Raw genomic sequence first — 23,031 nt, 5'->3', positions numbered from 1 at the left:
ACCTCACTTTCACTGTTCAGGTGTCAAACTGCATAGCGCAACTCAAGCAATTTTGACACTGATGTGCAACATAAACGACCACTCCTGACAGAACGGACTTATTACGAGAATGAAACGCGAGGTATTCTTCAATAGAGTCACTTGCCACGAGTAGCCGATTGAGATAGGGAAGTCGCTCGAGTGAAGGAGGCTCTGGAGACACACTAGCTGCCACGTCTGTAGACTGAAGCTCTGCCTGATTCGTTACAAGGGGTCTCACGCTGCCGATTACGCCACATGTATTGGAGTTTGGTAGCAAAAATTGCAATGTCATTACACTTACTGTGGAACGGTCTGTAGTTCATAGGGGGTGACAGTATAAATGTCATGGTTTCGCGAAATATTGGGTTGCAATCACTGAACCTTTGTAGAATCCGGTTGTCGAAAGTGGGTATGTTGAGATGGTAGTACCTGTTCTCTGGGGCAAGTACTTTATGTTCACTGCTTTTACCAATCACCATAAGAGATTAAATTCACTGTTTGGCAAAGTTACAGATATTGATTTTGTGATTAGTGGGCTACCGCGTTCGGTGCTCTTGTACAGAAATTTATCTAATCGTTTATCAATTGTTTAACTCTTGTGCACAATTGTGTGGCACTCTTGCTTCTCGTCTTGTTTTCCATGCTGTTTTGATGCTTTCTACACCTTAGCTTCTCTCAGACTTCCAGTAAGTCAAAAAATTCTCAAATATATGTACTGAACAGGTTATGTTTCAGTAACCGTAATGTTGTAACGTCCCCTTAGAAAAATTAATGAATTACTGTGCTGGTAAGCCCCTTCGTTATTTGATTTTCAAACAGCTGAGCAGAACTGAACGTACTCTGACATTTCGCATTTCGCTCTCTACCTATTCTGATCAACACTAAAATAACACAATATTTTTAGCGCAACGCAATCTGACTTTCAATAATCCCTACAAAAGAATGGCCCTGACTAACATCAAACTATACCTTTCACAAATCACTTACCTCACAAAAATTTTCGTTACTCAAGCTACTGCAATACAGCGAGCGCAACTACTGCCAGCTAAATAAAAGATTCAAGCTACTGAAGGCACTAACTACTGATAGGCATAGTTAGCAAATGACAGATTCTGATATAGAAAAAACAATGTATTTACCTTAATACTGTTCAAAAGTCATTTTATATATATATCAGTTCATGACATCCAGTTTTACAAATTTACTGTCTCTGTCCAGATCATCCACTCTCAAAACTCCGCCATCTCACTCCCCACATCCACCACTGCTGGCGGCTCACCTCCAACTGCTCAACGCTACGCGCTGTTCACATCCAGCTGCCCAACACTACAATGGCAGACAACTATGCAAACTAGCCACAGACTGCACACAGCACAGCCAGTGATTTTCATACAGAGCGCTACGTGGCGTTACCAATAAGAAAACCTAAACAGCCTACTTACATAGCCCCCATGCTCCCACAAAAAATTTCACAAATTGTTTTGGACACTGGTCAACACATATTTGTTAAAATTTTTTAACAGTTACAATAACAAAGAAATCAAATGCACACACTTATTGATACAATGTTGGTCAAAAGCAAAAATTTTCTCACAGTCCATAAAGACACTCCTGATCGTTCATCACAGTAAAATAGCAGTGTTTTTCTCAAAGTCTGAGCAGTAAATGAAAATGCACACGGAAGTAGTGGATTTCCATGCAGTCTTGAAGTAGTAGTGTTGTCCTTGCAACGGAAAGACAGTGCTGACTCTTGACATAGATAATGGGCCACAAGAGAGCAAACCCACCGCAGAGTCAGTCGAAGTTTTGAAGAATATTGGTAGGTAGGTCATCACAGAGTAGACCCACTGTAGTCCTGGTAGAGATTACGGTATTGGTGGGCCACGTGAGGTGCAGACCCAGTGCAGTCCTTGTAGAAATAATGGTATTGGTGGGCTATCAAAGATGCAGACCCACTGTAGTCCTTGTAGAGACGGCCAGCAGCCATCTGTTGCGACTGTGCAGGTGCATAATCACCATCGAAGAGTCTTGCGGAGAATATAGCAAGTCCGAAACCACCACTTGTGCATGCACAAAGTTTTTGGAATTGTCCTTAGAACCAGCAATGCTGTTAATCAGTCCCTTGATGAATTATTAACACACGTCCAAACACTAACAGTACTCTTTTTTTTTCAAATATTGTGCATATACTATGACCAACAGAAATACGTGCAGTGAAATGAATGCTTACAAGTTACTTAATTTGATGAACTGGTGTCAATTACAATTTTATAACATGAGAAAGCAATAACAAAGGTACAAAATACATCATTAAAGAACATAACAATTCAGATAACATTTGTAGTAATACGAACTTTACAAAATAATCGAAATAACATATACATCAGTGTTACAGGAATTATGACATAAGTACATACATAAAAGGTCAGAATAATTTTTGAAACATCAACTTCACACATGAGCAACAAAACAGAACAGACATATAATGTCTAAACATCTTTACAAAGTAAATAACATAGTATTAGAAAAATTCTACAACATAAATCTCATCAGCTAAACACATAAAGTCAGGAAAAACACAAGTACACAAGGGTACACAAACACATAGCAGTATAACACAAGAGGAAAGGGCAGGGTTTGTTTTCAGTGTGGCAGGGTTTGTTTTCAGTGTAACATTTGGTACTGCAGTCCAACCCAAAACTGCATTCCATAGATCTTTCGTCTTATTTCAACATTTGTTTCCACCAAAAAAATCCAATCCATGCATGCTTTCTGTGTTTATATGTTCACATATTTCTTACCTCATTATTTATTTTCCATTATCTTACCTCATCATTTATTTCCAAGAAAATCCTACCTAAACCTGTTGTCCCTAAACCCAACTTTTTTGTTCATGTCCTCTATCAAAATACTTTTTTGGCCAAACAATTTTCTTATAGCTTCTCAATGCATTTCATCCAATTCATCACAACTCATTCTCTCATGTAGCCTACCCCATCTTAAGCTAACTTAAATCTACTGAGCTCAGACGCTAAACTAAGGGACGAGGTAATGCAGCAGCACAAAACAATGAACACAAACAGCAATGACAAAAAAATCAAATTGGCAAAGCAAGCAGCAATATATGTAAGTTAGCAAAGCAAATGCAACATTATCACTAATATGAGCCAATGTGCAGCAAAAAGAAAAAGAAATCAGTAGTAAAACTGGCTTAACAGAGTAATACAAAGTGAAATTTAATAGCACTATGCCTGGCAAGCAGCAGCAGCAAATGCAATAACTTATATCTAATCATGACAAAGCTCAAGTAGAAAAAATATTACAGTAAAGATGGCCATGTCTAATACCTATGTCACATCTTAACACTAGAGTGATGCATTACCTTGACTTACTCTAGCAGACAAGTTACCAAACCATTAAAAAATTATTTTTGCAATTCCTGTGAATGGAAATGTCTATTTGTGCTCTCTTTTCTACGAACGTACATCATAAAATTATTCTTTACTGGGTCTGAAAATAGTGATATTAGTACATCTATTAAATTTTATTTTAACCAATGCTGCAGTGCAGCTAGAAACTAGATATTAAACAAAATGAGCAAATATGTACAAAGGAAGGCATGAAACATCATTCACTAGCCATATGGCATTTCATAAGGCAGTAAAAAAATCTCTCAACCAGACGACAGTAGTCATAATCAGGTGTATAGACATAAAATATTTCTCGTCATTTCATTAGGCATTTCTGTAAATATCATAAATTAAGGGCTCCACAGTATAATCATATGTTTTCAAGTTTGAGCGTGTCGTATTTGTGATACTTTCTAGAAAGAAATGTCAATAGCGAGGATAATGGCCCTTTTTTTTAACTAATGGCTTTTTCTCCAGGCGACTGGCACACCTGGGCGCCACCTGGGTCACTTAGCTTCCGTACCGAAATATTTATGACAGCAGTTTGAGCTACAGTGACAGTCTCATATAAAAAATTTCACAGATCGAGAATTTGCGTTACAAATGTGTAGAAACAAAATCCTATAAATATAACAGTGACCAAAAAATGTTCGCCAGCATTGTGATACATTCACGCATGTACATACATTTCATAACTCTTAAAGTACGATTCTTGGTTTCTTACAATCTTTTTCACAAACCAGAGTCCATAACCACTACTCATTATTCCTTACCTTATAACACATATAACTATTCGTCGACTCTTCTTCAATATTTCATCATAATAAATTCCTCATATAGCATCAGCTTATTGATCATAAACATACCTCAACACCATAATACACATCGTAATCGTAATAATAACATCATAACACCTCAGTCAAATCTCAAAATTGTCGTAGCTTCCTCCAATAATTTCAACACCTAACAAAAAAATCTCTGCAACTTCAATAGTGTCATCTACCTACAACGTACTTTAAAAATCATGATCCCATACCAAATACATCATTCAAAGCTCTCATAGCATCACAATGGTTCCGAAAAAATATGAACAGTTCACAAAGTACAGAAAAAATACAATTTCGTAAGTGTGAAGTTATCCAACGGTGTAATTACGTAAACATCTGTCACTGATGTAGTAAAATAAATGTTTGTCTCTCTCAGTTAAATGATGTGATAGCTGTGTAATTTATGTGTTAGAGAAATATTGTACCGATGTGTAAAGTTGTATAAGCAAATACCATATTCGCTAGGGCCCTTTGTGCTTGCCAAACACTTGGTACACAAAGTAAGCGTGTACCCCCCTGAGGATTAATGTAATTATACCATCAGGTGTTACAGATTACAGTAACAGAATGAAATGTGTCACCAAAAACCTTCTTTGTATCTTTGTAATTCAAGAATATTTCTAAAAATGCTTGAAGTAAAAAAAATAATCACTCACATTCGTTTCCTGTAGCGCTAAACTGTGAATCTTGCTGTGAGATAATTTCTGTCATCACTTAAAGGTAAAAATGGGCCAAGTGTCGTGATTGTCGTCGTCCGTAAGCAAAGTTCTGTAGAAGTCAATGTACTTACATCGTCATAAAAAATGTGAAATGCTTCGCTTATAGATATCGTAGTTATTACGTACATTACCGTAATCAAGAAAGTACTATACTGTAACGTATTGTTGCGCTACGTAAAAGGCTGTCTCATTGTAGCTATACCAGAAAAGTTACTACTAAAACGTGTTTTACTTCCCAGAAGAATTCAGAAAAACTGTGCAGATATAAAACAGATACAGCACAAAAGCAACAATGTAAATTGTGTCACACATTAGTAGCGTTGTGATATAATCGTGTAGCTGTCAAAGAAACCAAAAGCTAAGTCATATTTAATCTCACAGAATGCACATCAAATAAAAAATATCTTTTCAAGTAAACCAAAATGTTGCATTAAAATCTCAGTAGCAGTAGATGTTCTAAGTATGTGACCCTTATAGTAGTTACCTAATCATACAACTAACAAGCCAGAATGTACACACACAATAACACTGCTTCATCTGTTCACTGTAACAATGCATTCGTAATTACTGTCTAAATATGTTCCCTAGGTTCTAGATTGGATAGTTAACTTTAAAATATAGTTGCATGTTAACAGTTTCTAAGTCTGACGAAGCGTAATAGTAACGTGAAGTGAAAAATTTTATAGCAAAGACTAAGTTAAAAAGCAGATTATCTCTCAATAAACGATTTTACATGTGATATGTGGTGCAATCCTTTACACTTCCTAGTAAGCAGAGTTTCAACTTCAGCGCAATTATCATGTTGTATACGTCGGTAAGGAATGCTAAAATTTTTCTCAAGGTTAGCGTCTATGTTATTTTTCGTTGAGCCAGAAGCTGCACATGGCTACCTGCGGTGCGAGTCATTGTCTGTCTCTTTGTTGGCGCGCGTTGTTATTGGGATTAGGAGACCTAAGTTCTACAAATTCACCTTGTCGAGAGCGCCCTGCCCTGTTTGAATTCCGCCAGTTCTGATGAAATTCAGGTCTGTCGTTTTGTCGGTAGTTTACATAGTTTCTTGTTTGTCGGTCATGTGGTGGAGAATTTTTCCCGGAATCGTAACTGCGCGGTGGAGCATTGCGTCTGAAGTTATTCTGTCTCCATTGATAATAATTATTTTGGTTCCCATATTGTCTGTTTCTCTGATTGTCCCTGTGATAGTCATTACTGCGGAGAGGTGATCTTTCCCTGTAATTATTACTACTCTGCCAATGGTTATCATATGGGTGGTGTCTGTTTTGGTCACGATTTACGTTGTAAGAATAGCCTTGTCGTGTCCATTTATTATTTCTGTCGAATTGTGACGGATGTGACCTGTAATTGTTGTGTTCCTGTTTGCGCGTCCCACGATTGTCAGTGTCAATTTCCAATTCTTGTAAGAGTCCCTGAAAAGCTTCAATGTTGTCTTTGCAACGTCCTGCCAAAATAATGTGGCGTAAATGTTCAGGCAATTTGATTAAGCAAATGCGGATGAGTTCTGAGGGGCTGTATGGGTTTGAAAGATACTGATTCTTATGTAACATGTCTTCGAAATACTTGACAAGACTAGAAAATTCCGATTGTTCGAAATGTTTCATCATTATGATGCTATGTTTCACTCGGTCTTGTGTAGCTTGAGACCAATATGCTGAGAGGAAGGCATGATAAAATTCTCCTTCACTGTGACAATCGTGAATGACCGATCGCGTTCTTACAGCTGGTTCATTCTCTAAGTAGCCACACATAAATTCTAACCTGTGCTCCAATGACCAGTTGGGAGGAAAACAATGAGAGAATTGATGAATCCATGCTTGTGGATGAATGTCGTTGCCAGAATTCTTAAATGTTTTCATTTTACGTGTAGTAATGAACAACTTATAGTCAAAATCATCATGTCGGCGAGTCGCAAATCGGTCATTGTTACTCCGTTTCGGCGGTTCAATCTCAAAATTCAGTGCGCCTTGCCAACTTCAAATGGTTCAAATGGCTCTGAGCACTAGGGGACTCAACTGCTGAGGTCATTAGTCCCCTAGAACTTAGAACTAGTTAAACCTTACGAACCTAAGGGCATCACAAACATCCATACCCGAGGCAGGATTCGAACCTGCAACCGTAGCGGTCTTGCGGTTCCAGACTGCAGCGCCTTTAACCGCACGGCCACTTCCGCCGGCCCTTGCCAACTTCTTTCATAATTTTCGAAATGCCCTGTGTTATTAATTTGTGACTTTTCCGTATTTCTAAGTCCCTCTTTCTGTGTTGGAGCGCGAGATTCCTCTGAAATATGTAATTCTTGTATTACCTGTGTCAACTGATCTTGTACTTCCCGGATTTCTCTTTTGTACTGTGTATTGATTTGATTTGGATGTTTGAGTTTTCTAATTTGTTCATACTCTTCTGTGTCAGTGAAGGCTACAGGTCTTGCGTTATTCAGACCATCATCTACCTTTGTAGATAAGTTAGTGAACTGATCCGTAAGTTCGGCTACTTTCTCCGATAGTGAACTGATTTCCTCAGTGTGTTTTTCTGAACCAGGATTCAGAGTGTCCATTTGTGTTGAAATTGTATCAACTGTGTCCTTTAAGTTTTCCCGAGTTTTTGCAAGTTGCATAACCGAATCGGTAGATGCAACTGAGTCAATTTTAGCTTGCAAGGTGTCGTGATTTTCATGAACAATAGTTTACAGTTGTTTGCAGTTCTTTTATGGCTTCTTCGTGATTCTGTAATGCATTTTCATGACGCGAAAAAATAGGTTGTAAATGCTCACAAATTTGTGTTTTTACGTCATTACAGACTTTTTGACATTTCGATTCGATGTTATGTAACTCAGCAGTTATACCTTCAAATGTTTGTTCAAGCGTGGTGTCTAACTTTTGAAGCTGTTGCTGTGTTTGTCCCTGATTTTTTTCATTTGTTGCAGTAATTGCAATAATGATGTATTAGTGTCTGGAATCTGTTCCTCTATGCTTTTCGACAGCAACATTCACATTTAAACCAGCAACATTCACATTTTGAAGAGCAGAAAATGTGTCTTGACTTATTTGAGAAAACGATGAGGACGCAAAACCTGAATCTACAGTATTTGCAAAATGTGTCCCGTCATTTCGGATTCCTGAGGCGAACTGTTGCTGACCGATCGATCGATAATGCTTCCCTGTTCACTAATTGTTTCACTGTCTACACCATTATTTGCCGCCCGCTCCATTTCCCTATGCACAATTACCAAATTACTACTTTGAACATTAGTTAATTCATTACTCGGTGGAGCCAACACACTACTTTAGTCTTCACTGTCATTTCTCAGTTTACTTTGGAGGCTAGTATTTCGTTTTTCACACGCCATAATTGTCACAATGTTTCACACGATAACACAGAAATGCACAATTTGAAGAGTAAAATAAGAAAACACATTAACATATCACTGAAAATAATATCTAGTTAATTGCAAGCGCAGCTGCAAAATACTAGCTGCAAATCTCCATGCATGCCACAAGTGTTTTACTGTACAACAATGAAAAACTACAACTACAAAGAAGATTCTCCCTACAATTACGCGCTATCAATAAACAATAACTACACTAATTACACAAACTACAAGAAAAAATCAGAAGATTCCAGTGAGGTATCCTCGGCTAAGGGTCGACGTATGTAACGTCCCCTTAGAAAAATTAATGAATTACTGTGCTGGTAAGCCCCTACGTTATTTGATTTTCAAACAGCTGAGCAGAACTGAACGTACTCTGACATTTCACATTTCGCTCTTTACCTATTCTGATCAACACTAAAATGACACAATATTTTTAGCGCAATGCAAACTGACTTTCAATAATCCCTACAAAAGAATGGCCCTGACTAACATTAAACTATACCTTTCACAAATCACTTACCTCACAAAAATCTTCGTTACTCAAGCTACTGCAATACAGCGAGCGCCACTACTGCCAGCTAAATAAAAGATTCAAACTACTGAAGGCACTATAACTACTGATAGGCATAGTTAGCAAATGAAAGATTTTGATAGAGAAAGACCAATGTATTTACCTTAACATTGTTCAAAAGTCGTATTCCACCACTGCTGGCGGCTCAAATCCAACTGCGCAACGCTACGCGCTGTTCACATCCAGCTGCCCAACACTACAATGACAGACAGTAAAGCAAACTAGCCACAAACTGCACACAGCACAGCCAGTGATTTTCATACAGAGCGCTACATGGCGTTACCAATAAGAAAACCTAAACAGGCTACTTACAATATGTGTTACTGAAAAGGTAAGTACTTCAACTGCATTAGTCGTATTCGGGTGAAATACTTATACCAGGCTAATTTGTAGCCGGTGGACGCAGCGGTAAAGATTCCCTTTTACGAAAATGCCTTGCTTTCGAGGAGGAAAACCAAGCATTCTTGAGCCGTAAGTCCGTTTTTCAGGCACATAGCAGTGTTATTTCCTAACGAAATTAAACTATGCAATAGGATATACAGTACATAAGGGAAAAGACTGTTTAAACACTAACGGACACGTCTATTTTCATCCTTTGCATCACCTAGAGATGCCATTTTGAAACTGTCCTATAGTTGTGCTATCTGTCAGAAGTGAAGGAAACGTGGCGCACTCACTCAGGCGACTTCAAATAATACTCTACTGGCCATTAAAATTGCTACACCACGAATATGACGTGCTACAGACGGGAAATTTAACCGACAGGAAGAAGATGCTGTGATACGCAAATGATTAGCTTTTCAGAGCATTTGCACAAGGTTGGCGCCGATGGCGACACCTACAAAGTGCTGACATGAGGAAAGCTTTTAACCGATTTCTCAAACACAAACAGCAGTTGACTGGCGTTGCCTGGCGAAACGTTGTTGTGATGCCTCGTGTAAGGAGAAGAAATGCGTACCATCACGTTTCCGACTTTGATAAAGGTCGGATTGTAGCCTATCGCGATTGCAGTTTATCGAATCGCGGCATTGCTCGCGTTGGTGGAGATCGAATGAATGTTAGCAGAATATGGAATCGGTAGGTTCAGGAGGGTAATACGGAAAGCCGTGCTGGATCCCAACGGCCTCGTATCACTAGCAGTCGAGATGACAGGCATCTTATCCGCATGGCTGTAACGAATCGTGCAGCGACGTCTCGATCCCTGAGTCAACAGATGGGGACGTTTGCAAGACAACAACCATCTGCACGAACAGTTCGACGACGTTTGCAGCAGCATGGACTATCAGCTCGGAGACCATGGCTGCGGTTACCCTTGACGCTGCATCACAGACAGGTGCACCTGCGATGGTGTACTCAACAACGAACCTGGGTGCACGAACGGCAAAACGTCATTTTTTCGGATGAATCCTGGTTCTGTTTACAGCATCATGATGGTCGCATCCGTGTTTGGCGACATCGCGGTGAACGCACATTGGAAGCGTGTATTCGTCATCGCCATACTGGCGTATTACCTGGCGTGATGGTATTGGGTGCCATTGGGTACACGTCTTGGTCACCTCTTGTTCGCATTGACGGAACTTTGAACAATGGACGTTACATTTCAGATGTGTTACGAGGCGTGGCTCTAGCCTTCATTCGATCCCCGCGAAACCCTACATTTCAGCAGGATAATGCACGACCGCATGTTGCACGTCCTCTACGGGCCTTTCTGGATACAGAAAATGTTCGACTGCTGCCCTTGGCAGCACATTCTCTAGATCTCTCACCAATTGAAAACGTCTTGTCAATGGTGGCCGAGCAACTGGCTCGTCACAATACGCCACTCACTACTCTTGATGAACTGTGGTATCGTGTTGAAGCTGCAAGGGCAGCTGTACCTGTACACGCCATCCAAGCTCTGTTTGACACCTTGCCCAGGCGTATCAAGGCTGCTATCACGGCCAGAGGTGGTTGTTATGGGTAGTGATTTCTCAGGATCTATGCACCCAAATAGCGTGATGATGTAATCACATGTCAGTTCTAGTATAATATATTTGTGCAATGAAAACCCGTCTATCATCTGAATTTCTTCTTGGTGTGGCAATTTTAATGGCCAATAGTGTACTAACGTAATGTTTCGCATTCGTAGCATTGTTTTCGACTGTGAAAAAAATGCAGTGCGTTACTATCTGGGCAACGCTCGTAATTAAACTGAAGGTGGTTCGAGTGTTGCAGTGCAGGCTGTATAGATCGCAGGATACTGAAACATCGTAGGTATGTTCATTAATCAGGGGCTGGTGGAAGATGCTGAAAAATTAATGGTTCCACTTTCTGATAATATGACGCTGTAAGCTGTCACAGCGTGAAATGTTTCCTGTTTTGGCGGCAGTATGCTGTTTGTTACTTGGCGACGGTTGTTGATTCCTTTTGTGAAGTGACTGTTGTGGTTAAGGGTTAAGAAGTTTGACTTCTTCCGTACAAAATGCAATGGCTATTGAGGAGAAACGCTGTATGCTGCTGGTAAAGCTGTTTTATCAGAACAGAAACAACAGCGGCGCTGCCTTGCGGAAATATCGCCGACAGGAAACAGCTGAAGTTAGGCCCGTTGTCAATAAAAGGGTTAAGGAATGTGATCAAGAAATGTGAAGAAACATGTGAATTCGGTGTTCAAGCAGGGAGAGGGAAGTGGCCCATTCCCATAGCACTTGTTGATGAAGTTGCTTTAGATATAGCCGAATGTGCTGCATATGCCCCAAATTCTGCAGCTAGCGCTCCAACTGTGGCACAGGAATTTCTCTTCCCTGGTAAACAGTTCGAACGATTTTGCAACCCATTTTACGCTGCTATCCCTACAAGATTCAGAATGTGCACCGAATGAAACTCCAACTTAGGCTACAACACCGTGCCTTTCCCCTTCGTTTTTGGGAACGCGTGGGAATGGATAACACGTGGTGGGCAATATTCCATTCTTGACAGTATTATGAAAACACAAAACTGTTGCATATGAAGTTTTACTCTATCACATATTATGCAAGAACATCCTCTGCAATTAGTTTACGGCCGGCCGTTGTGGCCGAGTGGTTCTAGGCGGTTCAGTTCGGAACCGCGCTGCTGCTACGGTCGCAGGTTCGAATCCTGTCTCGGGCTTGGATGTGTGTGATGTCCTTAGGTTAGTTAGGTTTGGTTAGTTTTAAGTCTAGGGGACTGATGACCTCAGATGTTAAGTCTCATAGTGCTCAGAGTCATTTGATTTGAATCAGTTTATGTGTTTGTGTCGTGTAGTTTCAAAAACACCTTCACTCTCGGTTCGTGTGTCCTTGAAGAGATGACACCTCATGGTCCTGTCTCTTTTGTAATGTTTTGCTTCGAGTAACATTTGGTAACGACCGCAACATCTGTAGGTAATTTCAAGATGTTTAGTCTTCCTGACCAAAATATTTGTGACTTGTGGTTGTGGGGATATCTCAAAAATCGTGTCTGTCAGAGATGTAGCCTGACTCTTCTTCATTTGAAGCGTAGCACATCTCTCTGATTACATTGGATATACTGCGAGGAAATTTCGACATGTCGTTTTACCTGTGCAGCACGTTGCTGAGTTGTGATACCATGCCGAACACATGTAACTTGTGGCCATATCCTAATTAACATACCAGAATCACCGTTTGCATGTGTTCGATCTTTTCTAACCCTTACCTGCACCCATACTACGTTCTGACCGTATACAGCACCATATTTTCGCCTTGAACTACACTCATGTTCAGGAGAAACAGTACATCAGTATGTTAATATTTTACATAAATAATTAGCATATGAATCATGTCGGCCCGCGGGTTCGAGATCAAAATCTTCATCACGGCGCAACACTATCTACCGGTAAAATTTGCCTGCAGCTCTAGTTGTCGCTACAAACCGAACGTAACGGATCAGTGTGACTTTGAACAAACGTTCAGGACGCCTAGCAGATGCATGTGCGAAACGTACCATCAAATCAGTGAGTTTGAAAGATGGCGCATTATTGACAAGAGAGAATTTGATGCTTCCATCCGGGAAATTGCTGCCCTTGTGCGACGAAGTGATTCGGCAGTGCATCAGGTGTGTGCAGAATGGTTCAGGAAAGACCGTTGAACACGACGAGATGGATCAGGTCGCACAACCCAGACCACGACCCCACCACCCCCCTCCCCACACCTACCGACGAGAAGATTGACACTTTTGTGTTAGTAGAAGAGCCAACACTATGTTACGAGTGGAGGTCGAAGTGCACGCGTTTTAGCTCACGCAGGCTGGCGTGAGGAGAGAAGAACTATACTGACTCGGGGTCTGGAACATGACAAGGAATGAGAATTCAGAAAGCGGACGTAATTAGTTTCATACTTAACTTTAATCCATTAATGATGAACGTCGCTCCTGACGGTATATGATTCACAATAGTTTCTGTTCAGAATACATTCTTGAAGATAGTAATTATAATAACTGAATATGGCGCCTTGCTAGGTTGTAGCAAATGACGTAGCTGAAGGCTATGCTTAACTGTCGTCTCTGCAAATGAGGGCGTATGTAGACAGTGAACCATCGCTAGCAAAGTCGGCTGTACAACTGGGGCGAGTGCTAGGGAGTCTCTCTAGACTAGAGCTGCCGTGTGGCGGCGCTCGGTCTGCAATCACTGATGGTGGCGACACGCGGGTCCGACGTATACTAGCGGACCGCGGCCGATTTAAAGGCTACCACCTAGCAAGTGTGGTGCCTGGCGGTGACACCACATTCCTCCCCCGCAAATCGGCATACGGTTGTGGTATAAGGCCTCCGCCCGCCGTCGGGAGGACCCCATGTTGACGTATGCGAAAAGGTGGGGAGCCTTGAGGCTGTGCCACCCGCACCCTGCCATTCGGACCGCGGGGAGCTAGGGAACGCCTGAAAACCTACTGCCAGGTGCACGCCAGCATGCGGTGTATGCGCCCGTAGAGAGACAGGAGGGGCCGAAGAGTCGACCTACATCTGGTCGGGGCACCCGACGGGCGAAGACGACGTATGGTCCGGAGCGGGCAAGATTTCCATGTCGGAGGACAACTGGTCACGGGGAGCGATCGGCGGCGCGTGACCCAGGGGGGCGCCCGGCGGCTGCAGCGATGCGTCCACTGCGGGCGTCGCCGGCGGGAGATCACGCGGCAGCGGCGGCGGCGGCGCGTCGCCATTGGGCAAAATGGAAGGCAGCATCGGTAACACCTGGGGCTGAGGCGAACCAGTAGATGGGTCCCCGGGGCGCTTACCGGACGGCACCGTCGCTGAAAGCAGGCGGCGAGCGGCAGATTTCGTGCGACGACAGAAGAGCAGCTGATTGAGATGCCGGCGCACCTCACCAGAGGCCCCCAAAACCAGATACATAGCGCGTCCGAGGCAGCGAAGAATGCGCCCTTCGAGCCAACGCCGTGAACCTCGATAGTGGCGGTAGTAAATAACGTCACCTGGGACAAAAGCAGGTGTCTGCCGCTGCACAGGAACCTGATGCGGCGGATGTAGCAAAGACATCAAGATAGCGCGTCCGAGGCAGCGAAGAATGCGCCCTTCGAGCCAATGCCGTGAACCTCGATTGTGGCGGTAGTAAATAACGTCACCTGGGGCAAAAGCAGGTGTCTGCCGCTGCACAGGAACCTGATGCAGCGGATGTAGCAAAGACATCAAGGTTCGATGATGGCGACCGTGGAGCAACGCAGCCGGCGAGCGACCATCTCGGGGCTGAGAGCGATACGATGACAAAAAGAGCAATAACGTGTCCTCCCGAGAATGCGACTCTTTCAACTTCAAAATCTGTGACTTGAAAGTCCTGACCAATCGTTCAGCAGCACCGTTTGACTGTGGCGAAAACAGCGCGGACGTCAGATGTTGAATACTATTGGCCTTGCAGAACGACTGAAATTCGGCGGACATGAATTGTGGTCCATTGTCGGAAACAATAGACTGTGGAAGACCTTCAATGCAAAAGATAGCAGATAACGATGGATGGTGGCAGACAATGTCATGGAAGACAGCCGGACAACAAAAGGATAATTACTGAAAGAATCTATGACAATCAACCATAGTGCATTCCAGAATGGACCAGCAAAATTGATATGTAAGCGTTGCCAAGGGAAAGTGGCTTTTGTCCATGCAAAGAATTTCCACGGTGGTGCTGACTGTTGTTCGGTACATACCATGCAAGAAGAGCACATATTCGTAATCGCGGCATAGATTCCGAACAAGTACAGTGCTGACGAGCAAATTGTTTCGTTCTCACTATACCCCAATGTCCTTGGTAGAGAAGCTTTAAGACAGAGGACTGTAACGAAAGAACAGATCCGAAAATCCATTGCATCCACCATCAAGGAAAGGGGCTTCTGGGGATCGAATGGCATAAGCAAGTATTGGAAAGCAACGCCGATTTCAACCGGTGAAAGGCGTGTTCACATTCCGTCGTCCAGACGAAAGGAACACCTTTACGGCGCAAGCGATGAAGCGGAGCTGAAATGGAAGAGGCATGCGGCACATATTTGTGATAATAGTTAATTTTTCCCAGCACACTCTGTAGCTGCTTCAAATTCTGCGGCGAAGGCAAGTCTTGTATGGCACGGACGTGAGTGGGACTGGGATGTATGCCTTGGGCATTGAGTACATGTCCCAGGTATGGCAAGTCACTAGCAAAAAACACAGATTTGTCCTTCCGTAAGCAAAGACCATTTCGTCGCAAGACCTGAAATAATGTTCTGAGATTGGCTAAATGTTCTTCTTCCTTCTTTCCGGAGATCACAATATCCTCCAGATAGTTTGCTGCGGTAGGGACCGACGCACAAACAGTTTGTAGATATTGCTGAAACAATGCAGGGGTGGATGCAGACCCGAATGGCAGTCGTTTGAATTGATACAAACCAAGATGCGTGTTAACCACCAAAACGCCCTGGAATTCTTCGTCCACCAGTATTTGCAAGTACACATCTGCTACGTCAAACTTCGAAAACTGTGTGCCTGGGCACAGTTTGTCAAAAAGATCGTCCGGGTGGGGCAAAGGAAGAGTTCCAATCACTAGCTGTGGCCGGCCGTGGTGGTCGAGCGGTTCTAGGCGCTACAGGCCGGAACCGCGCGACTGCTACGATCACAGGTTCGAATCCTGCCTCGGGCATGGATATGTGTGATGTCCTTAGGTTAGTTAGGATTAAGTAGTTCTAAGTTCTAGGGGACTGATGACCTCAGATGTTAAGTCCCATAGTGCTCAGAGCCATTTGAACCATTTCACTAGATGTGGATTCACTGTTGCCTTGAAGTCCACACAAAGTCTCAATTTCCCCAAAGGTTTTGGCAAAATTACTAAGGGTGATGCCCAGAGAGAAGCCGGTACACGTTCAATTACACCTTGTGATTCCAAATCGTGTAATGTTTTTGTGACCTCATTACACAATGCGTGGGGAAAAATGCGTGCTTACTTTCAGTTCCAAATGTGCTTTATAGTTCTTAGCGCAAGCGAGGTCCGGTGCAAAAACGTCTGAAAATTCTTCACATAGACGAGAAACACTTTCTGAAGGCACAGGCTGGTTCACTGATAGGACCTGATTTACTATAGACAAGTTAAGCAACTGAAAAGAATCGAAACCAAACAAGTTCACTGCAGAAGAAGAACGAAGGACGTAAAATGACACAGGTTTTGTTTGTCCTTTGTATGTTGCCAAAAGGTTGCACTGTCCTAACACAGGGATCTCATGACCTGAATAGCTAGTTAACTTAACATTTGCGGCATGCAACGGAGGTGTGCTCAGCAGTTTGTAAGTGTCTTGATTGATCAGTGAAACTGCAGCTCCGGTACCGAGCTGGAATGGTATCACTTTGCCGTCAATGTCCAAGTCTACAAAAAGTTTATTGTCCTGCTGACGACAAGAGCGACTGTCTCGTGCAACATGAACTGACACTGGTACAAAATCACTTGTGACATGACGGGATTTCCGGCGATGTCGACGCACACTACTTGTGGGACAAACACAGTCACTGTTAGAGAGAGTGGCATTGGGCGGAGTGGAATGAACGACATGAATTTCCATGGGCAAAGTTTCGCAAGCCTGAGTATCCTTGGTTCGATTCCGATTCCGGCGCGAAGCAAAGAGCCTGGAATGGTTTTGAGTTTCCGATCTGAGCTTTTTCTGGTAAACACTCTAAACATGTCCTTTTTTATTACAGTAAAAGCAAATAGCTTGGCGTGACAGGCAATTCTCACGCGAATGTTTAGTAGCGCACCGCAGGCATGATTTAAGCACTGAATTTGCTTGCCGGCATGGCACACGTGGCTGAGAGACTGGCGGCAGCGAGGCCGGGTGCGAGGGATGTTTACTGCTCCGTACAGCTCGCCTGGCGGGCCGGTTAACCTGACATACGGCTGGCGAAGTTTCAAATGATTTCTGAGCAAATTCAAGTGTGTCCTGCCAATCCAATATGTCCATCACTTGTTGAAGGGAGGGATTGACTAGTTTCAAAATCTGTTCCCTTATACGAACATCAGAAACGTTCTGTGCAACTGCATCACATACCATAGTATCTGAATATGGGAGTCCACATACACACTCAAAAGCACAATCTTTAGTAAGGCCTTGCTAGGTTGCAACCCACTCCTGATTTGTCTGACTTGCCATACGTTTTGTACGAAAAAAGATATACCGTTTCGCAACTACGCTGACTGATTGTTTGAAATAAGCATCTAACGCAGACGAAATTTCTTCGTAGGACAGAGTTGGTACGTCGTGTCGGGGAAATAATTGGCCTATCACATGTTAGGTTTGCACACTGACAGACGACAAAAGAAAAGGCTGCCGCTCATTACCTTGAATTCTGTAGGCGGCGAGATGGAATCCAAATTGGCGGGACACTCTGTCCAGCTTTCCAGTGCAGCATCAAAAGGTTTGAGGGTCGGTGCAACTGCATGTTGTGGCTGCGTTAGCGGTGGAGCAGTAGCTGCTGCATCGTTTTGCATTGCACGTTGACCCTGGACGAGCTGTCCAAGGGCATCCAGTAATGCCTGCGTCTGCTGATTCTGTAAGCGATAATATTCGGACAGTACATCTGGAGATTGTGGCTAAGCCATTACACAATGAAATCAGGGCAGTCTCAATGACATATGGCAGTATAGTTAAGAACACCGTTTTTACTCCTCGTCGCCAATTTTGTATTAGCAGAAGAGCCAACACCTGTTATGAGTGGAGGCCGAAATGCACTCGTTTTAGCTCACGCAGACTGGCGTGAGGAGGGAAGAACTATACTGACGTGAGGTCTGGAACATGACAAGGAATGAGAATTCAGAAAGCGGACGTAATTAGTTTCATACTTAACTTTAATCCATTAATGATGAACGTCGCTCCTGACGGTATATGATTCACAATATTTTCTGTTCAGAATACATTCTTGAAGATAGTAATTATAATAACTGAATATGGCGCCTTGCTAGGTTGTAGCAAATGACGTAGCTGAAGGCTATGCTTAACTGTCGTCTCTGCAAATGAGGGCGTATGTAGACAGTGAACCATCGCTAGCAAAGTCGGCTGTACAACTGGGCGAGTGCTAGGGAGTCTCTCTAGACTAGACCTGCCGTGTGGCGGCGCTCGGTCTGCAATCACTGATAGTGGCGCTACGCCTGTCCGACGTATACTAACGGACCGCGGCCGATTTAAAGGCTACCACCTAGAAAGTGTGGTGTCTGGCGGTGACACCACAGACACCTCATCCGAATGATATTGCAAGGCAAATCTGGTTCCTCCTAAGCTCTGGTGCAACAGTGGAACAATATAACACATCGTACACTATCAGGGGTGACAGTCCGTCGACGTTTCTTACGGTATGGGTTATGTGCGCGTCGTCCACTTCTCAGCCTACCTTCGACCAATGTGCAGAAACATTCTAGACGGCGATGGTGTATGGAACGATACCAAATAGTGTTTTCCAATGAATCCAGGTTCTGTTTGTTTCAAAATTATGGCTGTGTTTTGTTCGCGCAGACAGGGGGAGCGGCATCACAGTGATTGCATTCGTACAAGACATACAGCGCCTTATGGTGTAGGGTACTATTGGTTACAACCAAAAATCACCGTTGTTTTGTGTCCAGGGCACTGTGACCAGTATGACCTAAGTGAAGGACATCTTCAGACCCCGTAGCCGTTCCTTTTCTAGACAACACCCGAGAAGCCATTTTTGAGCGATGGATTGTTGCTGCACGAACACGTGCCTTCTTGTCTTCAGAGGATGTCCGCCCTTCACCTTTTGCCTTTTGTCGTGGACCGCCAGATCTCCAGACTTGTCGCCAGCCGAAAATGTGGGGACATGGTGAAACGACAAGTGCAGCACTGTGAGCCAATGCCAACCACCACATATGAAATTTCGAACCAGGTGAATGGAACGTGGGTGGCTGTAAGACAGGACGCCAGTCGCGCCTTATACGGGTCCATGCCATCACGCACGGAACAAGTTCTCAGGCCACATGGCAGACCCCATGCCTATTAGACCACAGGACACATGCTTAACTGAAGCAACTGAAATGCTAATCGTTTCTACAGAACATATTAATGTACATGTCTTGTGGATATGAGCATCCTACATCTAGAATGGAATTTTCACTATGCAGCGGAGGGTGCGCTGATATGAAACTTCCTGGCAGATTAAAACTGTGTGCCGGACCGAACTCAGGACCTATGCCTTTCGTGGGCAAGTCCTCTACCATCCGAGCTACGCAAGCTCGACTCACGACCCGTCGAATCCCGGTCCGGCACACAGTTTTAATCTGCCAAGAAGTTTCGTCCTGTATCTAGTAGTTCAAGGTGTTCTGTTTTTTTCCGAATACGAGAGTATTATTTTTTTCAGCAAACTCCGCGAATGCGACGATTAATAAGCGTACCTATGATTTTTCAGCGTCCTGCAGAAAGTGTCATCCCTTCTGTGTCTATGCTGTTGATTTTTGAAACACAACCTACGACCAGCTTAGAGTCCGCAGCTCGTGGTCGTGCGGTAGCGTTCTCGCTTCCCACGCCCGTGTTCCCGGGTTCGATTCCCGGCGGGGTCAGGGATTTTCTCTGCCTCGTGATGACTGGGTGTTGTGTGATGTCCTTAGGTTAGTTAGGTTTAAGTAGTTCTAAGTTCTAGGGGACTGATGACCATAGATGTTAAGTCCCATAGTGCTCAGAGCCATTTGAACCATTTTTTGAACCAGCTTAGAGCCAGAAGTGATGACAATTTCTGCAGGACCTGACCATCGTTTTGCAGGATAATGCTCAAGCACGTACAGTGCAAGCTGTTACTGATTTGTTTGACTGATGGGGCTGCTAAGTGCTATACCACCTACTGCATTCACCTGACTTACGCCCCTGTGAGTTCAACTCGATTTCTAAATCGAAGGAAACACTTCACACCATTCGCTTCACAACTCTACAAATTCGTCGGACAATAGACAGCGCCGCTCGAACTGTCAAAACAACTGGCACTGCTAACAGTATCCTACGACTTCCACATCGCTGGCAACGGGTTATACACAATGCTGGTGCCCACTCTGAAGGTGAGTAAAACTTTGAAACACGTATCTATTTTGTATGAGCTGTAAATAAATAGTTGCCACCATTAAAGTTCCAACCCCCGTATACCGCTCGCAATGCAACACTCGAAACACCGTCAGTGTAATTATAACCACTCAGTGTAACTTGGATTCTTTAAGCATTTTAATGTAGTTTAGAACTTTTACAACTTGTTTAATTTCAGGAATTTCAAATGACATCCTCTATTAACAACACCTCGGATGGAGGTTCCTGACGCTGCTTTCATAATCTAAAAAGAAGAGCTTAGCATACAAGATGAGATTGATTAATCGCTTATCACATCGCAGCGGGCTAAACGTGAAGCGTTCACTCGGGGGACAGCCATTAAACTGCAGCCTGACGCCTCGCCTAAACAGGCACGCCGGCATCGGCATCGCTTAATCCGCCACCCCTGATGTCCCGCTACGGTATGGCGAATTAACCTGCGCGGCGCGTGCTTTCCGCTCCGCCGGGCTAATACAGCTGCCGCTGCGGCGCGGAAACTTCGGAGCGCGGCAATGTTTGCCCTGCGAGACACAAAACAAAGGCTGCCCCACTCACACAGTCACAAAGCGCGCCAGCTGCACGCGAGCTGCACTGCCGCCGCTCAACTCTCACCTCCCGCTCTCCCGTGTGTGCTATGCCCCAGTCTCCCTGAAACTCGCTTCAGTGAAACTGCACTGCGAGTAACGTATGGTGGGTTGCATAAAAACCGGCAAGATTACCCAAGACTCGCACTGTATTTCACCTACATTTCAGTATCCCAATAACCTCGAATTAATGTGATTGTCAGATGTTACTCAATGGTTTAACACTCTGGACTAGTTCATCATTAGTGGGGTTTAAATTCACAGTGTGTCTTAAAAGGAGGATATAAGATGAACATCAACAAAAGCAAAACGAGGATAATTGAACGTAGTCGAATTCAGTCGGGTGATGCTGAAGGAAATTAGATTAGGAAATGAGACACTTAAAGTAGTAAAGGGGTTTTGCTATTGGGGAGCAAAATAACTGATGGTGGTCGAAGTAGAGAGGATATAAAATATAGACTGGCAATTGCAAGGAAAGCGTATCTGAAGAAGAGAAATTTGTTAACATCGAGTATAGATTTAAGTGTAAGGAAGTTGTTTCTGAAAGTATTTGTCTGGAGTGTAGGCATGTATGGAAGTGAAACATGGATGATAAATAGTTTGGACAAGAAAAGAACAGAAGCTTTTGAAATGTGGTGCTACAAAAGAATGCTGAAGATCAGATGGGTAGATCACATAACTAATGAGGAGGTATTGAATAGAATTGGGAAGAAGAGGAGTTTGTGGCACAACTTGACTAGAAGAAGGAATCGGTTGGTAGGACATTTCTGAGACATCAACGGATCACCAATTTAGTATTGGAGGGCAGCGTGGAATGAAAAAATCGTGGAGGGAGACCAAGAGATGAATTCACTAAGCAGATTCAGAAGGATGTAGGTTGCATTATGTACTGGGAGATGAAGAAGCTTTCACAGGATAGAGTAGCATGGAGAGCTGCATCAAACCAGTCTCTGGACTGAAGACCACAACAACAACAAATTCACAGCATGGAGGGAAAGGTTGTTTGAGTTTCTCCTAAATCGGTCTTTTTATGCATTACCTTATGGGCAGTGGTAAGGACATGAGGCTACAACCTGTCGAAGCAAGAGAGCTGGATAAAAGTAGAAATGATTAGAGAGCAAGTTCACACACAAACAGAAGGTTTATTTAACTTGTAATCCTAAAAGCAATCGAAGACATTACGAGCGAAGACATTACAAATACTGCAGTAAGAAACAGAGTCCAGCTACTACATCAGCAACAAAAGAATGCTGATGAGTCTGAGCAGTGACTAGGCGGCTTCTGCATAGAGTCCCGATGCGAAGTGGCTCCGAGCGTTAGTAGGCTGAGTCGCTGCCGCTGGCCATCATATACCGTGGCGGCAGAGGGCGCTCACAGTATAGAGCCAGAGGAGGCGTGGCTCAGCAGGTGTGCTCCATTGGGTCCGCCAGATCCTGCATGACTGCTATCGGCGTTGGACAGAAACTTTCAATTCCGTTGCCAACTCTGATACACCAGTACAATGGTATCAATATGTGATACCACAGATCTAGATGAATGAGAGGGTGATTCCTTTGAAATGGACGCATGCAATCCAAAATTGTGTTCGTTCTGTAACACCTTCCTCGTTAGTAGGACAGTAAATCCAAATATTCCCTTCGACCTGAATTAATAACAGTGCTAAGGCATATATCACACATTTTAAATTTGCTATAGTTGTTATTAAGGTATTCTATCAATTTACTTAAAAATTTTGTCAGATATTAGACTGCAAATTATTTTGTACTGTGACAGTCACTCATGAGATTCTGAAGAAATTTTTGCTGGTTCTGATTTGCAATACTTTGTTACTGAATCGTCTGGATGAGAGAGATGTTCAAGCCACAATTGGCACGTGACACTTTATCAAAAGCCAGGTATGAACAGCTTCATTGAAGTGAGTGCCCTGCTCAGAAAAGGTTACCCATGTAAAGTCTGATGGACAGCAAG

The sequence above is a fragment of the Schistocerca nitens genome, chromosome 8 (assembly GCF_023898315.1).
Source record: "Schistocerca nitens isolate TAMUIC-IGC-003100 chromosome 8, iqSchNite1.1, whole genome shotgun sequence".
Classification (NCBI taxonomy): Eukaryota; Metazoa; Arthropoda; class Insecta; order Orthoptera; family Acrididae; genus Schistocerca; species Schistocerca nitens.
The sequence above is the reverse complement of the archived record's forward strand: the minus strand, read 5'-3'. Positions refer to the sequence as shown.